This window comes from Acanthochromis polyacanthus, chromosome 19 (assembly GCF_021347895.1).
Source record: "Acanthochromis polyacanthus isolate Apoly-LR-REF ecotype Palm Island chromosome 19, KAUST_Apoly_ChrSc, whole genome shotgun sequence".
In the NCBI taxonomy this organism is placed as follows: Eukaryota; Metazoa; Chordata; class Actinopteri; family Pomacentridae; genus Acanthochromis; species Acanthochromis polyacanthus.
This window is the reverse complement of record NC_067131.1, coordinates 7,807,174-7,828,882: the sequence shown is the minus strand read 5'-3', so window position 1 is coordinate 7,828,882 and position 21,709 is coordinate 7,807,174. Positions and strand designations below refer to the sequence as shown.

At 40.7% G+C, this 21,709-nt stretch overlaps 1 protein-coding gene across 1 annotated transcript in view; it reads right to left on the bottom strand.

Moving 5' to 3' along the window:
• The window catches only part of LOC110949090 (carbohydrate sulfotransferase 15), a 39,046-nt gene extending 33,365 nt beyond the window's left edge, over nucleotides 1–5,681 (bottom strand). The window contains exon 1 of the mRNA XM_022190948.2: nucleotides 5,404–5,681. The gene's annotated coding sequence lies outside the window, so the exon portion shown is untranslated. The remainder of the gene's footprint in view (nucleotides 1–5,403) is intronic.
• Between the last annotated feature and the right edge of the window lie 16,028 nt (nucleotides 5,682–21,709).

Below are 21,709 nucleotides of genomic sequence, written 5' to 3'. Positions count from 1 at the left end.
ACAACCAGAACCTTTTTTACCCCTATAGCAGAAAAAAAGTGTGGTGCAGCCAGACCATTACGTTCTACAGAATGGGCTAGCGAATCGAGACTACTTTCGCATTGTTCGCTTTTCAGACCTGGAGGCTTTGTCATCTTTTATTTACAGTCTATGGGTTATACACAGTTTCTCGTGCTATTGAAGAAACTTGCCCTACAAACTTGTCAAGACTGAAAGCTCGCATGCTTTTTGAAAACATCTAGGTTTCCATATGTGAATTGATGTTTTCATGTTGCATTCTCACACTATATGTTGGAATCAATGCATCATATAAAGCATAAAAATGTCCAGTTTTCCCGTGCCCATCTTTTTACTTGTATGAATTTTTCTTGTTAAATTGTACACTTGCAAACAGAGAAAGATGAATCACAAGTAAGTGAGAATTTAAATGATTCTGAAGGGTGCATTTGAGAACCAATATGTCCTTTTTTACACCAGAAAAAGAATGAAGTTTCAACACGTCAACATGATTTCACATGCTGACTAGAGCCTCTAACACTGGCAAAAAAGACTTCCATGCAAGTCATTCACTTGATAAAGCATATGAATGTCTGTCAGCATGGCGGCTTAATCACTGGGAGCTCATCAATCACAATGACAAACAGCCCTGGACCGCAACTTTATACAGACAAACATCTTCTGGTTACTCCGTCACAGCCACATAAATCCTCTCCAGTGATCCACTACTCTCATCAGGAATACATAACCTAACTTCAATGGAGGATCCATCCATCACTAGGGCGACCTGCATGCAACATTATTTTCAGAGTCCAACTCCTACACTTGAGCACAGCCGGATCCTGTCTCGGCTACAGATCATTCAGTCTAAAACCGGAGCCTGCTGTCACTTAGATGCATGCACGCTAAAATGGCAGTCTGTTTCATGAAAATGTATGCAACAAAGGGTTAGCGGTGACAGGCGTGAAGCTAAAGATGGCATCTTTAAGAGCTGACATGTTTTGATAGGCTGCTGAATAGCCCGAGACTTTTCAACAGACATTCAGAACAAAACATCAGCTGAGAAGTCGGTTTGTTTAGTTTGATGCAAAAACTCTTTGACTTACTGATGATGTAGTTGTATGTGTTCCCTGTAGTTGGCATCGGGTGTGATGTCTAGACTTATTCCTTAAATAATAGAGCCGTAATGAACATTTATTAATTATTCTATCAAATATTCTTTTTCTGATTAACTGATGAGTCTGAAGAAACACACAAAATAATAGAAAATGCCTTTCAAAAGTTTTGCAGAGCCCAGTGTGATATCTTGAAACCAAGCTTCCAAAAACCCCAAATATTCCTTTGAAAATGAATGAAAAGCCTCATGTTTGAGAGGCTGTTGCCAAAGACAGTTTTCTATACTTGGTTTGATAAATAACTTAAAATAGCTTTTTGATAATCGCAATCTTCTGTCGATTATTTAAGCATTTGTTTCAGTGGTTGTCTGTCCCAACAAGATTAATTATCAAAACCTGCCCAAATACGAACAACTCAACTGGAATTGCTGAGGCTTTAAGCACGAATCCAGAAAGAAAGGTGTTATTGTTTTTGTTCTGTAAAGTCATAGAGTTTTTGTTTTGTGGCGAGCCTAGTCACTTCAAGTCATGCCATGAGCAGCTGTGAGCAATTGAGCCACCCTGGTTTAATGCAAGTTTTGTTCCACTGCAACAAGTTAAAGTTGTTTACCTTGATGACGTGTTGGAGGTGTTCTTGGCGCAAACCACAGTAACAGTCTGTCACCTGGAGGCTTTTTCAGATTACTGTGGCTGTTTCTACTTCCCAGAATACCACGGACTATGTCATATCCATTCAGTCATACCTGTTTGTAATCAAGAAACGCGCCAGCAATGTTGCTTTGCCACCTCAGTGGTAAACACATTGGATTTCCGCTGGGATGGCAGGAAGTTATAGGAAATTTTTAATGTGAAGCAGCAACAGCAGTAACCTAACACAACTCCAGTATGGCAGAAAGCGTTCAGTAAACAGTGCGGTAGGAGAAAAACAGGAGTGAAATTAAACTCTGAACCACGGAGATTCAGGCAGAAGCTGCAAAAGTACTGAACACAGAGAGACTTTTAAGAACAGAGCTTTAATCTCCAGCACAGACAGGCTTGAGCGGCTAAGAGAGGAAGGCGGTTGGTCTGCTCGGATACCGATGAGGACCACAGCAGCGCGGCTCGCCACGGCTATCCCTGGCTGTGGAAACACATGTCATTACGGGTTGGCTTGGCACGCTTTGGCTAAAGCAAATCAACCGGGACTAACTGGAAAAACCATATTAGGAAATGCACTCATATGGTTTGCGGGGGGTCAAGGATCCATATGGGCCGTCTGTGTGCCCCCGTGGCCCAAAGGAGGCCTGTTGGATGGCCCCCGATGCATACTTGACACTAAGCATCCTGCAGCAGCGACTGAAATAAAAGACCCCTAAAAGGGAGGTCAAATGCTTCATTTGAGAAACACAGAGCGCTGCTTCAGGGTCTCAGGCTGAGAAAGGACATGTAGCAGGAAAAAAAGGTGTCAGAGTTATCAGAGCAGGGCTAGAATGCATGAGTCACTGGGAAAATGAAGGAGCAGAGAACATCTAGAGGACCGGTCAGAGGTTTCAGCGAATGAGACACAGAGGCTCTGGGGCAGTCAGTAGCCCCGTCTGGTGCAAAATGTCCCAGACGAGTTCACAAAAGACGAGGAAATGTGGGGCAAAAAAGGAATCTGGCAGCAAGTCAGGCCGACCATGCAGCACAATGTTTGTTATTGCTTCTGATTTCATTTTGATGAATCATTACACCGCCAGGGCCTTGACAGAATATTTCTATTTCAAGATGTTTGGATGCCAACAAAGATGGCATTCTGCTTATAACTAAATTAAAACTGTGTGAATAAACAACAGCAGCATGCATGTTAAAGTCTTCATTTGAATCCAAAGTGTCTCGGCTAATAAAAGATGCTCCGCTGCACAAATTGCATGTTTTCCAAAACACAAAGAACAGGCGGAAAAAAAACACTTGTTTAATCTTCTGAGCTTGCACTAATCCAATGTGTAGTTCTGCATTTGTCTAACAATTGGGATACGTTTTATCACTGTCAGTGTCTAATGACTTTAAATCCATGAGTCTGAAAAGGGCACGGTTCTTCGCATGTTTGCTGCCAAATTCTTGCCACTTTTCTTGATGAATTGACCTTAAAAAGGCCATTTAAATTGAATCCCCTCTGCTGTTTAAACTGAATTCCCTTCCCTTGAGAAATCTCCAGCAAAGATTTCAATAACAAAGGCTTTCTCTCTTTGTCTGTGTTGCAATAATTAAGAGTCTACAGCTGGGCTATTACTGAAAGAAGCACTATCAAAGGAATCTCTGTTGATAAAATAAAATAAAAAAAAACGCATTGGATTCATCTTAAAGGCTGCATTTCCTGCTGTGGTCGCATTAACATGTAATCAAAGTCTGATTGAAAGCATCATTATTCATCACAACTGACAGAAGCGCCATGACATAAACATGATTCTCTCGCCAGTTCTGTGTCTGTTTTCGAAATTGACACTTCATCAACCAAGAGGAAAGTCAACGCCACGTCTAAATCAGGAGCGATCAGCCAGAAATATTATGGCTCAACTTAGGCCGGACAGAGTAATTCATCAAAGCGCTCCGCAGAAATCGGTGTGTTGGGAGGGAGAGATGAAATGAGCTCAAACCAAACAGAGTGCCTGCTGGAGGCCACGCACACTACACCCAGTCACGGCATTTAAATCATCCTAACCATCCGTCCCACTCGCTGTATAATAATATATCGCAGTGAGAAAGAGATTCCCCACCACATTTACAACGCCTACGCCTCAGCTTCCCACACAAGGCTGTGTCAACTTGCAAAACACACCCTGACATGGTGCACATGCACACACACTCACAGGAGCGTACATGTCTAGCCATGTAAACAGCATCATTATGAAAGATGAGCTTTAAAGTGCCCCTTTGTGCTGCCAGCAATTATTATTTTCATTATTTTGGGGGGTTTCTGGCCATTAAAAAAACTACAAAATCAACAAGGTGACATCTTTAAATGCTAGTTTAGTCTACTTAATAGTCCCACAAATGTTAAATCTGCACACATGAGGATATAGATCACATTGCTTGATAAATGCCTCAAGTGTTTCGATAGTTTATTCATTTCCTGGCGTTAAACTAATCAATGAAAAGGCTCCAGCTGTGGACAGATTTCCCATCACTTCTGCATCCCATTTACCTGCTGTGCCTCCTTTTTGTGTGAAAACCAGAAGACAAATGTGGCGGGCAAGCAGCTGCACACTGGATAATTAAAAACGCTTGTATTGTGCGCATTAACTTAACCAACCTGAAAGTATTAAGGCGTGCAAGGGAGGGAGTGGGGGGAGGTTAGAGTGATGTGATGCACCCTGAGGGCATGTCTCAACCCTTAACCGAGCCCTCACATGACTCCATATTGCACCGTGTGGACGTCTTGGAGATGCATCTGGCCAGACAAAGCTTTGATCTGCTAAGTTTGTGAGTCAAAAAAACATCTTGTTCTGGAGGGTTAATTGTGCTTTTGATGGCTGAACCGCACTGTGATGATCTGAATGGAAACCATAAGTCTTTGTGCGATTTCACATAAATCTGATCACTTTCAAGCATCTTGGACGTTTCCACACATTTGCTTCCCAGCAGCAGCAGCAGCCTGTGGTGTGATTGGTGTCTCAGGTAGGACAAAGAGAGGAGAAGGACCGCTCCAGTCCCCTCCTGAGGCTTCCCCCTTTGCTCTCATTGGTCAGCGGGGAATCCTTTTGTTTTGGCTCTCACGGTTGAAAATCCTGCATCTCATGAATGGGGAAGCCAAATACTGCCTGCACCAACCAAAACGAACCCAACTCTAGAATAAAGAGCATTTCAATTCACATGGTTAGAATCTCCAATCACAGTTATGATTACTCATAATCTCTCTTAATAAATACTCCTTCGTTCAAGAGCAGCAGCAGCTCTTTCACTTTAAAAAAAAAGCGAGCAGAAATGAGTCAACTCTTGAGTTAGATTAGAATACATAGTGACCCATTCATCCTCTATACGCGCAGCCTCTCCGCGCTGAAAGGAGCCCGTTATATTGGTGATGTCTCTGGTTGTATACAGGGCGCGCACACAGTCAAAATCAGACCCAAACTTTTCCATTTCTTGCGCCCACTCCCCTGCACAGAGCTGAAAAAAGAACCGAGGGCATGAACTTCGCTTGGCACGGAGACAACAAATGCGCAGAAAATCGGACACATGCGCTGAAAAGAAATCAAAACGCATGATGATAAATGGCACTAAAGAGGAAGATATTGATAATAGCTGCTGTAAAAAAAATAAATAAAAAACCTACCATGAGTTTCTTTGTTGGAGCCGGCAGCGCTCACACGACCAGCCGCATGAAACTACTTCTCATTGCCGGCGCGTATATTTCCATTCCGAGTCCCTGGTCACGGGATTAATAGCATTTGTAAGTCCGTGTAATTATTATTTTTTTCTCCCCCTTCCCTCCGCTGGCGATTAGTTGAGAACAAGTTGTAGAGTCTCTGCTGTGTGACAGCCTCTCTTCTGCTTCTCTCTCTCAAGCTGCCGATATGAACGGTGGGAGTCAGCCTCTCTCTCTCCCCCACTGTCTGTCTGCCTCCCTCTCTCTCTTTCTCTCTCTCTCTGCTGGTGGGGTGGTGAAGGGTGAGGGGTGACAGTGGGCAAATGGGGGAGGGAGCAGAGGGGGTCCCTTAACAAGAGCTATAATAATCCCTACACAAACAGGAAAAGTGCCTCTAAGAATAAAATGAGAATACTAAATGCCCATTTTCTAATAATAAAAAATACATTTTCTTGCTTATCTAAATGGTTTAGTCATGCATAGGTTTCAAGATGTCTCTTTCAGATTTCTAACCGCACCTAAATACAAAGGAAGTGGGGGGAATGGCATTTATGAAGCACACAGTAGGTGTATTCATATTTATATATACATATTAAATGAATTTAAAAAAATCACAGGGCTATTTCTAGTGGTTGAGGTCGTGGCCATATAGCTGCAGTGTTCCCAGATGGATTCCTTCATTGCATGTCGACAATATATACAGCCGCCTATCAGCTGTAGTGTGCCTCGCAAATAAAATGAGGTAATAGAGAAAGCTTAAAGATGCAGTATATAAGATTTAGAGCATAAACGTTAATATAGCAGCGAGCTACTATCCAGTGTGCAAAGATGCATATGGGGTAATGGAACCATTGGCAGAAAATGAAGTCACACCCCATCTGTGTGTCTTGTAATCTGAGCTTCCCTGTTCTATGCTTTGGCAGCCGCATGCATGTCGAGTGCATGTGAGACCCTCCCTTTGAAATAGTTGGCTACCTCCACATTCATGAACAGACTAATGGTGTGTTCTAATATACATACTTCCATTCTATACACTGTAGTATGCCAGAAAACGATTTAGTGTGTCCCAAAATATAGTATGTCAAATACCAACAATACCTGAATCTACCGAAAACATAGCAATAATGATCAATTTCAAATAAAGGGGGAAAAAAGCAAATTTTCTCATGTATCCAAGTGTTTTGCAGTCATACATAGGTTTCAAGATATATCATAGGGCTATTCCTAGTGGTTGAGGATGTCGGAATATAGCTGCAGTGTTCCCAGATGGATTCCTGCCACAAACCTTCACTGCATATCGCTAATAAAAATGACAATATATATATATATATTGGTGCCTATCGGCCGTAGCAAGACCTCACGGATAAATTGAGGTCATCGAGAAAGCTTAAAGATGCAGTATATAAGATTTAGAGCATAAACGTTGCGTTAATATAGCAGCGAGCTACTATCCAGTGTGCAAAGATGCATATACTGGAGTAATGGAATCATTGGCAGAAAATGAAGTCAAACCCCATCCGTGTGTCTTGTAATCTGAGCTTCCCTGTTCCATGTTGTGCATGTGAGTCCCTCCCTTTGAAACTGTTGGCTCCTGCCGCATTTATGAACAAAGTGATGGTGTGTTCCATTATCCATTATTTTTTTGTTGGCTCTCATGTGCACAACCTTTCTGGTTGTGAAGGGAGAGGGAAGGTTTGCCTAAGGTGCCTGAGATGCTGGTGCTTTCACGGCATTTGGCAGTTCTGGATGTTACATAGATCCTTTGAAAGTATGTTTGAGAGCTATTTGTAAAGATGTACGAATGTTTCAATGGCTGTAGAAAACAACTGAGAGACTTATTAACACACTATTGGCCTTGATGTTTGAATGTGATTATTTTGAAGAAGGTAGGTAGGTTTTGAAGTATAGAAGAATTTGTTTTATTATTGTATCCCAATCTGATTCTAGGTCTTTCATGTTTAGCATCTGCCTGATACTATTTTCTTTAATAGTACACACTTCAACTATCGTAGTTTAACTGTAGGACCTGGTTCCTGACAGAGTTTACCTGAGAAGGTATTACTCCCATGTTGGCAAGCAAAACATGTTGTGGGAATTCAGATAGTAAAGGAGCACTGTGATAGAGATTTCTGAGACTTATTGATCTCAGGCCAGTTAACAAGTGGTAACTTAAGCTGGCAAATGTATTTAATTGTTTCTATGTCCCATTGGGACATTAAACTACTGTCTTTGCATCTGTTTTTCATGTATTTACATGACAGCTGATGTAAACATTGAATCAGGCAGAGATTTACACCGATACCGATCTAAAATTCTCGTGATCAGTCCCGATCCAGTCACATCCCTAGTTTCTATCTTTGCCATTTAATGTTGTGAGAGATCTGCCTGCATCCCCTCACTAAACAGATGTGCATGTTCCCACACAGTCCACTCATATACTTAAAATTAAGTTCAGTCTTTTCAATGTTTGTTTTTAAGTCTGTTGATCTGAAAAACATGGATCCTATTCAGCTGGCTGTCACAATATTTTAGTTTATTTCCATTGATTGTTTTGCTTGCCATGTTTTTCTTTCTTTCTGTTCACTCTCTTTGTGAGGTTATTCAATGGGCTCAGCATAGCCATGGAGGTGTGCCCATGATAGTGTTGACAAGTACCTGGTGGTTTTAATCAGCCTCATTGGAGCAGTTGATCTGTTTGGTTTATTGTTTGTATATTAAGTGGGTTGAATTAGTTTGAGTAGGGAGTGAGTGTTCATATACTCTTTGGGAGAACTGAGTAGAGGTATGTTCAGATTATTGTACATATTTTATATACATATTAATGATAGTCGTTCTTGTAGACCCTATCCCTTCATGGATAGTAATGCTATAGAAAGGTGCCTTTATATATTGCGTGGATCATAGTATTTTGTCCTGGTTGTGGGTCAGGGGGAACCTGTGTCGCATCATGCTGTGTAAATGCAGCTGATTTAAGTGTGATAATCCAGTAAAATACAAAGATTTGCCAAAATTTGAATACTGGGCTTCATTCTGCTGGTTGTATGCCTCAGTTGCCACTGCCACTCTCACTTAAGTACTATTGTAAAAACCTAACAAATGTATTATATTCCAATTAACACCATCATTTGTGCATGCATGAGCCTCATCCCCACAGCAACCCATAATATGTACAAAAAGCTTCAAACATGTTCCAAAAGGGTCATATTTTATCCAAAGATTTGATGATATTTACATAAATCAAGCTAAGTAGTTTTGGTGCCTACATCTTAGCAAATAAGAAGTGACAAGAAAAGTAAGCACGGCGTGACAATGAAAGTAAACGGTGAGTGAAAATGAAACTTTAGTCTAAATATCATGTTCTGGTATGGGACACCAGTCAGACTCGCTGGATGTAGAAGTACAAGCTTGCAATTTGCAACACATCACATCCTTTGTTTCTGCTGTCTACATGTTTCTGCTTTCAATTTTCCCCCCCACTACCGGAAATAACAACCCCAGCCTAGCAGCGCACCACCATTACTGCATCCTGGGCTTAGCTCCACCTAACGCAGCTGTGATTGGTGTAAAGAAATACAATAAAGCCCCATAGCAGAACGATAATGAGGTGAAGAGAGACTGTTCTGTGCTGTAGAATGGTCTGACTATACATGACTAATGGAATCCGAGTCTCCTGGGTGAAAGTCCTGTGTCAGCCACAAGCTCCCCTACAGCCTCCTAACATGAACATTGTGGCCTTTTGTGAGTGGAAATGTTTCCTACTATGTCATGCTGTTACCTAACATTTCTTTCAAATGTAATTGAGAATACCAGTCAGTTGCATCGGAAAGTCATTTCTTGGAGACAGGGCTCACCATACTAATTAGGAAAGTGCCTAATCCTTTAATGTTGTTTTTTTTTTATTGGCTATAAGAATCACAAATGCTCCATTCATGTACTCTGTTTTTTCATTTGAAGCAGAAATCTCAGGGACAGATGGTCACATGTCTCGATACTGCTGTCAGTAAAAGAAAAAGTATGTTTTTTCCTTTAAGATCACCAATAATTCATTTTCATCTTCAATTCCTGCACTAAATGCTCTATAGATCTCTGTAGGAACTAAATAAGTGCAAAAACACCATAAACCTGTGCTCACAGCTCTCCATTGCACCATCAGTGGACTACTGTGATGCTCTTATCTCAGACAGAGCGAGGCAGTGACATCGGGTAAAACGGGGTGACTTTAAACAATAAAAACAAAGCAATATAACAGAATGTGCTGCACTTACCAAGGAAAGCAAAGGCCAATGGTGTCACAGTCACTCAAGAATGTGTGTTTATCTGTTCCAACAGCAAGACACGCTCCCACCCCGATTCTTGCACAATAGAGTCCAACAGGGAGTTGCATCTCAACCCAAGATATGGGAGGTGATTCATCGTGATGCATCTGGACGAATCAGATAAATCAAAGCTCGACTGTGGTTGCCGTGCAGCATGTGGCCGCGTTTCTGTCTGCAAGCAGAGGTTTCACTTAGGAGCGCGGAAATATGTCTCATATCATGTTTCAGTGATGCTGCCACAGTTCAGTATCTGCTGTCAGTGAGTCAGTAATCATCATCATCACAGTCGATGCAGTGGGTGCCATTAAACTTTGCAGCTTTCTTCGTGTTGGTTTCATAACCTCCCATCATCCATTATTTCCAATATACTGCGCGTCCTTTTGGTTATTGCAATAAGCAACCAACCTGAGGGATGGTATAGATTTTCAAGAATTTCATCTTCTCACGATATGAATTTTTTCTGCTTGCTGCATCTGACTCGGGGATGATCTCAATCTAATCGACTCAGACCAACAACACGATGGTGATGATGATGAGGAGGATGACCGTGATGGAGTGATTGTGTAATGGCTCGTTGTCTCTTCAGCAAGTCAGCCAGAGCATATGAGTCACCCTGCCTGCAGCGTGCCCCACGTCTGCAGTCAGACATGCCTCTCAGCAACAGCCTCATTTTCTATTAAATCCCAGTGGAAATATAGGAAACAAATTTAAAAAAAAACCCTCACTGGTCTTGTTTGTTTTATCTCTCGGTGTGCTTTGAGCTTATAAAATTGCTTACCTGAGTTTGTTTTGTGCATTTCATCACACACCTTATGAAGGCTACAGGACCAAATACGTGAGTTCTTGTGCTAATATACTCGCATTTTGTTTTGTTTTACCTTGGATCCAGTGAAAAATGACTGATCACATCATTCGATTTCTATGCTTCATCACAAACATCCCACTATTTCCTGCTCAAAAATGACTTACCAAAGATCAAAGTGATAATATGTGGCAGCATTACAAGTTCCCTTATAGGCGTTACGGTAACTTTCAAATCTGCATCATCACTGCAGCAAATCAAATTCTCTGTGTGGCAGTTTGCCACTACAACGTTGTTTTATTTAGCCTCCAAATTTGATCAAAGAACCAAGAAATAGTCTATGACGTTAAGTTACCTGAGGTTTAATATGTCTGCAACACTGGAGCTAAAAGAAATAAAATTGAAAAGCTTATTCTGTAATTGAGTCAATAATAACACTAGTGTGTGCTTTTCTCTCTGTGATAAACACCTGTGTGCATGAGAGAAACATCCATCTCAGGATTTATCATGTTTCTGTCTCACCTGGCTTGAGATGAGGAAACCACTTCCATCCCAATTTAAATATTGAGAAATAAACTTGGCTAAGAGTCTCCAAGCAGAGTGAGACCCCCGACAGATCTTCGGTTAGCACACCCCTATCAAATCTAGCATTTTCTGTTTGTCTTCTGCATAATAGGAAGCGTTCAAAATGTTGCAAAGATCCCAGCAGGACAGTTAAATGAGATTTGAAGTAATAACTTTAACACGTGCCTGTTGGTAAGAGGGGGTGGAAAAGATGTCTGATAAAATCATGCGGGGGATTTCTGTGGTAAGAGAGAACGCTGACCTCATGCTTAATGATTCACAGTTTCCACTGAATACAATGTGTTTCCAATATTTTTGGTCATGAAAGGGGGATGAACTGTCTTTATTTTGTCTTCTGTGCAAATGTGTTTGTTGCTAAGTTTGGTTTTAACTCCCAGGAGCTCAGGCAGCTGCTGCTGTGACGGTCTTTTCAGGCCGAGTCTTACTCACGTCTTTCATTCCATGTAGTTTGTGTCAAGGCTGAAAAGAGATTAGTCTGACTCTTATTATATTTGTACAAGCTATTCAGCACCGATATGAGGACTAAACAAAGATCATGGAATGAAACTTCAAAGATAGAATTACAGTTTTATTTATTCTTCCAAGCAGCGATTATGTTTCCCTCAAAATGGATTTGGCAAAAAAATTGGTAAGATTTGGTAAACTGGAATTCTTGGACACAGTGCTGAAAAGTGTTTCATGAGTCATTTGTGTGTTTTAGTAGTCTTTCTGTAAGACTTTCGGAAGTGGGTAGTAATTGATGTCTATAGCACAGAGGGATAGGTTAGTATGACTGGTTATGATTGGTTTGGGATTTTCAGGGGTTTGTGAAAATATTTTCAGCTTTGCCCTTTAGGTGTTAAACCCACTACATGTCAGATTTGATACACTTTAAAATTTTCCCAAATGATTGAAGTCATAGTTTGTGAGTTTTCATCTGACGCTTGCAGATCTCTTGGATCCAGTCAAAGAGACATCAGGAGACCGTAAAGGTACTCATGATTTTTTCAAGTCTAGTTTATTATGGACTAACATCATGTCAATAAATCATTCAAAATCCTCCTCCTATGGCTTCACCAGCTAAATTTATCACCATCAGTTAATGTTTTTCATTGAATACAGGAGCTCCTCAGATGGCTGAAGTCGATGTGAGCCCATGGCCGCCATCAAAGGGGAAGACATTATGTGTTAATCTGCTTTAATCTCAAGAAGATGTTCGATTCACCCATCAGACGGAGACATCGGTACCTGACGCCACAGTGAGCAGTGCTGCCTCAGCACTTCAGCAAACAGAGGCTTTCGATCGGGGCTGCCACAATCCATCGTCTTCGTCATACCTCTCCGTGCTTTGCAGGCTGCACTTTTCGTATCGGTGGACGAATGGAAAAATTGAAAATTTCTCTTGCTCAATAGATTTAATAAACCACATCAGATGTTGGCTAAGCCGAGCTAAAGGAGTCACTGGAGGGAAAACAGATTTTTTTTCTTCTTAAAACATACAGATGATTTATGAGGGCCTACTTGTGTTTCTTGTGGAAAAAGATTTTTTTTCTTCTTCTTGAAGAGGGTCTGTCTCTGGAGTGAGCCGAATCCTGCAGTGCTGGACAGGATGCCATATATCAGTTCAGCAGGCAGGGTCAACACCCATTTTTCTGTAATAGCACAAATAGACACAGTTTCCAGAAGCACACTCCCAACACAATCAAACTGTGTAAAAAAGCATGAAATGGGCATGGAATGCATGAATGTAAGCTCATAGATTTGTTTACTGAAAGTAGAAGTGCAACAAGTCATTGATGAGTAAATAACATACTCAAAGCTCTAAACTAATTGGCAATAACTTTGGTAATTAATGACATGTTTCAGTTTGTTTCCAACAAATATGCAAAATATTCTCGGTTTTCACCCCGTCAGGTGTTGGATTATACAACATTTGTTTGTCATTTATGATAATCTATCAAATTCCTTCAGATTTTGAACTGCTGATCACACAAAACAACCACTCTGAACACATCACATGGGTTTATCCAATTTTTGACACTTTATAGACCTAACTACAGATTACATGATGCTGAAAATAATCCTAGCTGACAGAACAACAATCCAAAAATGAGGAAAATACATTTTTATAGACATTTTTTTCCTTGTTTATAGATAAAGAGATAAATCACATGCAATTTCATTATATTGCATTATATTACATATATTATATTGCTCTGTATTCTGACAATAAAACGTATCTGATTCTGAAATATAACAAACAAATGGTTTGTTTATTTCAAATATTCATACTAGTTTGGGAAATGGGAGGGTTTCTTGCTTTTCTCTTTTGTTTTGTTTGGTGAGACAGAAGAAAGACATTGAAAACCGGACTTTGGGCTTCATGAAGGACATTTTTTTGTATAACGCTTTATGAACTAAACATAAATCAAAACAACTTAAAAAAAAAAAAGAAACATTGCAGCAAAAAACATCCTTACACTGAAGGTTGTTTTCGCTTTAAAGCAAAGAATGAGAAAGATTTTGTGGAATTGCACAAAACCGGCTGCCATTTCATTCATTTGTCCGTGCACACTGATTTATTTAAGAGGCTTCAGGAATTCAATGAAAAGAAACCGTCTAATTGTCTGCAAATAACCTTGAGCTCGCTCTCTTTCAAGACTTTTAATTGTGTGTTTGTTGGAAGCGTTGAAAGAATCTGGCTTTCCAGAGTGCAGATAGTGCACAAAGAATCAGGTATGATGATTAAATGTCAAATTCTTCTCTCATTCTTCTTTCACATATTCTGTGAAATTCTTGGTTTAAATAAGATTCCTTTACAATGCTCCATGGCTGTTTCCATGGTTACACATGTATGATAATAGTCATATCCCTCTCTACAGTAACTGGCAACAGGGCTCTTGTAATAGAATGAGAACATTATTGCTTGGACGTATAGCTACACATTGTTACAGTGCATTCCCACGTACAGACATGCTGTTTTAATGGACAAGAAATTCTTCCTCCAGCACAGGATGCTGTGAAACCAACATCACTGGTTTGGGACTGAAAATTTTAATGAGCCAACAAAGGAATTCGAACAGACCCACAAACATGAATTGAAAGATGGCTGGAGGTAAATAGAAGTACATATCACTCTTTTCCCCCCAGTTTCTTTTTTTTGGGGATTTAATGAGATTTTAAACGGCGCGGCCATGTAAATAAACGCTGGACTGTAATAGGGTTATGATGAAGTAATTATTACAGAGTAATGGAAACCTGTCAGTCAGATCGGGATTATTTTCATCCGCTGGCTCGGCTTCTTTGCTTGTTTGACAGGCAACAGAAAAACCACCGTGCTGTCGGTTCAGTCGCCACGGACGCAGCTTGAGGAGTGTATTTTTGTGATGTTTACGTTTGAAGTGAGGGAGACCACACGGAGGCTTTTGATGTGATGCCGACTTGTGAATTCTGCACAACACCGCTGTGTGCCAGAGCGTGCATGCACATTTTATTTTTCAGTCAGCTCACTTCAAATCTCGTGCTCAGTGTGTTTCAGGTGCACCACGGGGATCGCGTTCCCCCGCTACTTCATATGAAACAGTTTGATACCATATCCGGTTTTGATAGTCTCACCTTTTGCATACCGTTATCCTGCGGGTGAAGAACCTGTAGCTTCAAAATCACATTTTCATCTTGTCGTTGTTGTTTTTTCCTGAGGGAGCAGAATGAGAGAGTAAATGAGAAATGTTTTCGGCGACGCAGCAGCGGGGTAGCTGTGTGTGTGTGAGTGTGTGTGTGTGTGTGTGTGGCTATGTCCGCCAATCAATTTCAATTTCCATGCAAATAAGTGTGATTAAAGCTGATTAGACAGGCACAAGGCCCCATTGATGTTCTGGTCATAGATCAAGCATAGATAATTGGTTTAACGCAAAACATTTGCACTTTTCAGTGTATGATATAATGCATGTAATATATTCCAGCGGCATTATCGCTTCTGCCTCCATGTTTCACCGTGGAGAAATGAACCTACTTCTGAAGGCTTTTCATTCTGCAGGTTGCCTCTTTGAACCAACGCATGAGGAGCACGAACAGCAGCCATTTCATTAAACATTAGAACCTGTATGTGCAGCCTGAATATTTTAATTTTTGTGATCACAAGCATTTTCCAAGAGCATGAGGTCATAAAGCCCATGAATTTGTCAGGCAAAATATAACGTTCGGATTGAGCACGGAGATGGGTTCCATTAAAGAGGATTGTGTGTACTTAGGAAGCACAGCGAGCTATTATATCTCTAAACGGCAAGTAAAGTGATTGCAGGTGCTCCGCGCTGTGCACAGCGGTGCATAAATCTGGACAAGCTTTGGTTGTTCATAAAGAGGTATTAGTGTTAAACTGAGAGTGAGAAATGTAACTGAGCTTTATTCACTGAGACAAACTAAAAAAAACTGAAATTGTTGGATGATTTTTGTCCAAGTTTGAATGCGGACAGAAGAGCTGGTAATAATTTAGCTGCCATAGAAAGGGTTTATCAATTAATGTATTTACCAGTTCATCTAAAGATATTTAAAAGCACTCCTTACTAATGACCAAATAGTTCCAGTGATTTTGCCTTTTCTGACGGTGCTTGTTTCTGAATATTAACTGTGCATTTTCTTGTCAGATGCTTGTGCTGCTGTGGTATTCCCTCGAAACTTTGCACAGTGCACAAACCATCATTTCGCTCCGTGATAATTTAAAGTGACCCTACATTTTTGAAGCCTTGCATAATTTAAAACAATGGTCTCAAGTTTGATGCTGCTGCAGCTGTTATTTCTTCAAACTGCAGCCAACCAATGACTGGAGCCAAAAACAACGGCTCCCATTACGAGGAAATTATGCTTTAATACAAAAGAAAAACAAAATCATCTATGCCAGCTGATCACAGCAGCCCTAGTTGTGACTGAAGAGATCGTACATATATATTTGAAATGAACATTTATTTTTTTTCACCTCAATGTGAAATGTCAATCAGAAGTTGACCTGACATCTTGAAATTTGCTTGTTTTGTCCAAGTAACAGAGCAAAACTGTACCATTTTCAATTTCAATCGTATAAAACAAAGAAAATCAGCAAATCTTCACATTTGGGATGCTGAAACAAGTGAATGTTTGGTATTTTTATCTAATAAAAGTCTTGAATAATGATTCAAAAGAGGAACTGATAGATTGTCTTTGCATATATTAAGCATTTGATTGTTTCTGGTATTAACTTTAGCCTAAATCGTTGTCCGCTTCATCGTCCTCAGTCGGTATTTGATTCAAACATTCCAAAACAAATGAAAAGTGACTTGGGTCAGCAGATTGACAGGCCATGCATGCATTCATGGAACCATGCAGTGTAACTCTAGATTATGAGCAGGAGGTACATTGAATGAATTAACCTCGAGGTTAAGGATTCGAGAGAATGAAGCCAATCATACAAGAGCCAAAATCAACCTCTGTGCAACAGATTAGTTGATGAAATTACAGTACAAATGCATCCTGTTGAAGTTACGTTATGTGATCTGTCAAACGTTGTTCTGTTCAATTACAGAGACATAGGGGTCTGTGTATAATTCAGCATTCCAGCGGTGCTGTCGAACCATTTGGATGCGCGTCTGTGTTTTTCCTCGGTTGTAGGAATGGAAAAAGGGGGGTGTTGTCTAACTGGGCTCCACTCCGCTGGGCTGGAGTGGGCGCACAGGTGAGTAAATCTGCAGCGGAGTAGCGGCTGAGTCAAAATGGCTGTGAGGGCTGATGGTGGTGGAGATTAATTGAATGGCCGGAGTCCAGGGCGCTGTCCGCCTGGCTGTGTTTCTGCTTGTCCGGGTTCCCAAACTGCAATCTGTCAGTCACAGACAGCGAGACAGCTGCTCGGTCCAGGTGCCAGCCTCTGTTCCTGTGCCAAGGGGGTGACTTCACATCCTCCATTAACACTGAGTCCTTTTCATTCAAAACTGGAAGAATGTGGGCGGTGGGATGGGAGGATCGGGCAAGAGTTTAAGAAAAGATGCGAAGAAAAATGGAAAGAGGATGCCAACACAAATATGAACTTCTTTGGGCAAAATCAAGTATTATTCTCATTCCCAAATAGGAAAATAGAGATGCGGATGGACACTACTCCACATACTGCTGAGTTAAGAAGATTTGGGCAACCGCTCATAATTATTCCAATTAATGACTCATCTGTTTACAATTTTTGCCATTTGGAGATTAATCATTCAGTCTTTAAATGTCAGAAAATAGTGAAAAGTTCTGGATGCGTCCCATTGCCCAAAGCCCAATGTGACATCTCCAAATAACAACCTTTAAAAGGATATTCAGCTTCTATCTGACATTTTTGCTAAATTATAGTCTGTAATGGTAAAAGCCGGTTAAGATTTTAAGCTATTTATTTTCTTTTGATTGACTAATCAGTTAATTGACTGACAAAAACTAATCAAAACAAAGGCAAGGTTGCACTGCAATGCATCAGTTTGTTCCCATTTGTTTGGATCGAAATGCAAAAAAAAAAAAATCCCAACTGAAGTTACGTCTGAGACAATGACCTCTCAGGCAGATGCGACTCCCACGGGGATGATAATTAAGCACCGCTCAAATTAAAATCTGCCACAGGGGGTTACTCCTCATCGTTGCAAATGACATGTCTTGTCTCATTCCGACATGTTGGCTTATTTCGAGTCTGAGTGAGTAATGCGGTGATGAGATTCATGAATCTCGTTCTCAGAACTGGCTGTAACCTTCAAATCAACGCTCCCATAGTCCACCAACACCCACAAATCCACACACACACACACACACACACACACACACACACACACACACACACACACACACACACACACACACACACACACACACACACACATCGCTCGTCTCTCTTGAGCGTCATTGTGATGGCTTGCTGTTTCACACTCGTTCAGGTGTTGTAGCAGCAGTGCTCACAGCAGCAGCACACAGTCTGCTGACTGAAACAGACATGGGCACATGTCCAAGGTCATTATTCGCCTCCAAGCTGCTCTTTCCAAGCTTCTTGCACACTTCCTGCTCCGGGTTGGGAGTTTTTGCCGTCAGCTCTCTATCTTCAATATTAATATTTCAGCTCATGATTTGGTCGAATACACAGTCTAACACTGCCATGATATTTGTCCAAATTTTCAAAATATTTTCTAAATTTAAATTGATTTCTACGTGTAAATAAAAAAAGGAATAAATGAAGTCTCTGTGAGAATATCCTCACAGTTTTAGAAACCACAAACTTCAGCTTGAATATCTTCATACAATTTTATCTTAGATTTCTAGATAAGGACAAGGACATCTTATATAAGGCTCTCAGGCAGTCGCTCAGATGGTCCTGGGTGAATACAGAAACCTGTTTTTGTTGGCCTGGTTACAAGAAATTGCCATTTGCTGTTATGTGCCCACACATGGCTGGTACATATGCTGCACCACATGTTACAAGACGTGCTTATGTATGCATGTTCTTTGTCTAAAATTTAACAAGAACATAGTTTCTCTCTCTTTTTTTCCCACATTTGTAAATTTCATAAAACCCCAGGATAAGCGCAGGTTTTGCTAAAGCTGATTTACTTTCAACTAAGAACATTTTGCAACCTCGTTTTGTGCCACCGAGAATGAATTTGCATATTTGTCTCCACTCTATGCACTGTATATAAAGATAGACATTGCAAGTGATGGTGTTGCTAATTGATTTGCATTGGAGCCAAACTGAATTATCTGTATTTTAGCTAAGAGGGAAAGGCAATTTTGTGCACTCTACCTGATGAAAAATATATTTAAAATATTAAAAATTTAAAGCCATTACAGAAACACTTACATTTACCTACCAAAAGAAAAAAAATCTCATAATTCCTTAAGGGTCTACTACTACAATAGAGTGTATTAAAGATGGACAGAAGCATGCTGACTCTACCTGCTGGTTTGTGCATGACCTAAACCCACTGAATTTAGGTTTTAGTCATCACTATCTTTCGAAATGAGAAATTATGAACAAAGGATGGATCTGACTGAGAATCATATGGTTTAGCACACCCTGCTTTATCATCTGTTTTCCTCTACATGGAACAATAATATACAAAATGAACATCGTGCTGTATTGCAGAAGACTTGAAAATAGAGATTGAGACCATAAATCCATTAGGACAATGTTTATTAGGTAGAAAATCAACTGAGAAGCAGGCTCATTTACTCATAGACTTCAATGCAATTTTCAAGCAAAGGGGTCGCCTTCCTGCTGGCCATCAGAAAGAATGCAAGTTTTGCATCACCTCTGCTTATATAAGTAACTGAAAAACTAGCAAATTAACAAAAAAAACCTGTGTGAAATGTGTTTCATACTCCATCAATAAATGATGACAGAATAACTTCATGTGACTCAGTTAATGACCATCCTGGCATGTTTTCCCAAAGGGCCTGTCAGTCACAATGAACCAAAAATGTCAATTAAAGCTCGTGTCCGGAGTTTGAATCGCAGCATCTCCCAAAACACTGTTGGTCCCACCCTCCCTCTGATTTCGCCCCTTTATTTGTGCACGCGTGCAGTACATGAGAGGAGTGCCCGGAGTGCTGCAGCATCTTGACTGTTTTGCTGTTTTCCCCTCTTCTACATTTAGTACATTTAGTAAATAATAAAGGAATTACGTTAGAATGCTGTATTGAGTCTAACTTGTCCTAATACCAAAATAACATGAATCTGCTAGGACGAACTAGTAAAGTTTCAATATGTGATTACACTCGTGTATCCCTCTCGATGACGTTGTTTATCAAACTTAGTGCATTTACGCGTGTATATGTGTTACATTGTTTATTTATTTCTATCTAGAGTTCAGAATTGCATGACTCCTCTGACGAAGAGTATGTCCCAGACGCCCCAACATCTTCCTCCAGAGGTCGGGCATCTAAACGAAGCCGTCAGGCGGGCTATGGAGGCTGTGGTCGAGGAGCGAGGCGAGCACCCCGAGCCAAAAAACGTCCTGCAGTCTCTTGGCCTGACAAGCCGTGGGATTGGTAACTTTTCTGGAAGTTGCTGATCCCTGATGCTCTCTCCTCCACAAGCAAAACAAATGTGCGCGCGGTTGCGTAGTGCGTAGCTCGCCCACCTCTGCATGGGCTTGCTTGCTGTGCGCGTAACCGTTGATTGACAGCATGACAAAGCTGAAGCTCGAACTTGATTGGCTAGCTGCCGACCGGCGCTTTTTGGAATAACATGGGGGTCTATGAGAGGAAGGCGGAGTTCATGAATACATTTTCATATCGCGTCATACTAACATTATATTATAGTATCGAACTAGACTAACACATTTAAGCTTTGTTAAACAATGATACATAAATTGAAAACAAACGGAAACTCCGGACACGAGCTTTAAGCTTCCAAGCATACATATCTTATCAAATATCGACCTAATTATTGAATTAATTTCAACATGATGACCAGGACACTGATCAGAATGATGGAATTTAGCTAATGATGCCATAATGACTTGTAGAAGAGAATTTTTGACTTATTTCAATGCTTTTGTTGAGTCCAACTATTTTGTAGCTGGTGTTTATTTTGTTACTTTATACAATATCATACCGAGTCTAAAATTCTGGGAAATGTCTCTGTTTGCTTTTTTGCCAAGAGAAAATGTCAGTAATACTTGTTATATTTTATTCATTAAATCTGTATTTTCTCTCTTTTATGCCTTGTGATAGTCAGCATAGCTGCTTCTACCTGATGAAGGGTTTATGCTCAGCTAAGCTAATTTCTGCTGGTTTTAGCTTCATATTTAGTGATATTGATCTCTTGGGGGGGGGAACTTCTAAAGCAAATACTTCCTTTATATATTGGTCTGCTTTACTGCTGCATATCAACACAGTTTTGTTTCGCGACACATTGTTACACCAAGGTCATTGTTTTTTCCCCTTAATTTCTCCACCCCCATTTCATCACCCTGTCATTTTCCAGACTCCTGCCTTGCTCAGCCAAAACCAATCGGCTTCTGCCACTCTTATTCTTTTCATAGCCTTGAGCTCGGAGAGTCCTTTCAGCCAATTAGCTCAGACAGCAACAGCCTCCAACATGAGCTGAGAGGAGGGCATGTAAAAAAGATTTACAGCTTTGAGAGCCAAATCCACCCTCACGTCTTATCTCATCCCCCAGGGCTTTGGCCACCATACAGCAGAGCCAAAGGCTTTATTGCCGGATAATGGTCAGTCCGAGCCGCTTTCATGGGGAAACAGTGGGATGATGCCCGCTGTGTCCGACAGTGAGAAACTGAGGCATAAAGTTCAAAGTGGGCTCAGCTCTGTGTCCCACAACAAAGGCAGAGTGAGCTCAAACTCCCCACAACTGCCTCACATTTTCCACACAAGAGTGACTCAGCTTTCATATGCACGCACGTTAAATCTGTTTGTCAGCACTTCTGTGGTTTTTGAAGGACTTAGCAACTCCCCAGCCGATATTGTTTGAATTAAATCTAATGACCTGCGCTGTAAACTTACATCTGTTACTCGTCCCACCTCTGTTTCTGGTTCCCGTCTTTGTTTTCAGCTGTTTATCACCAAGTGTTGGATTAGGTTTCATTTCCGC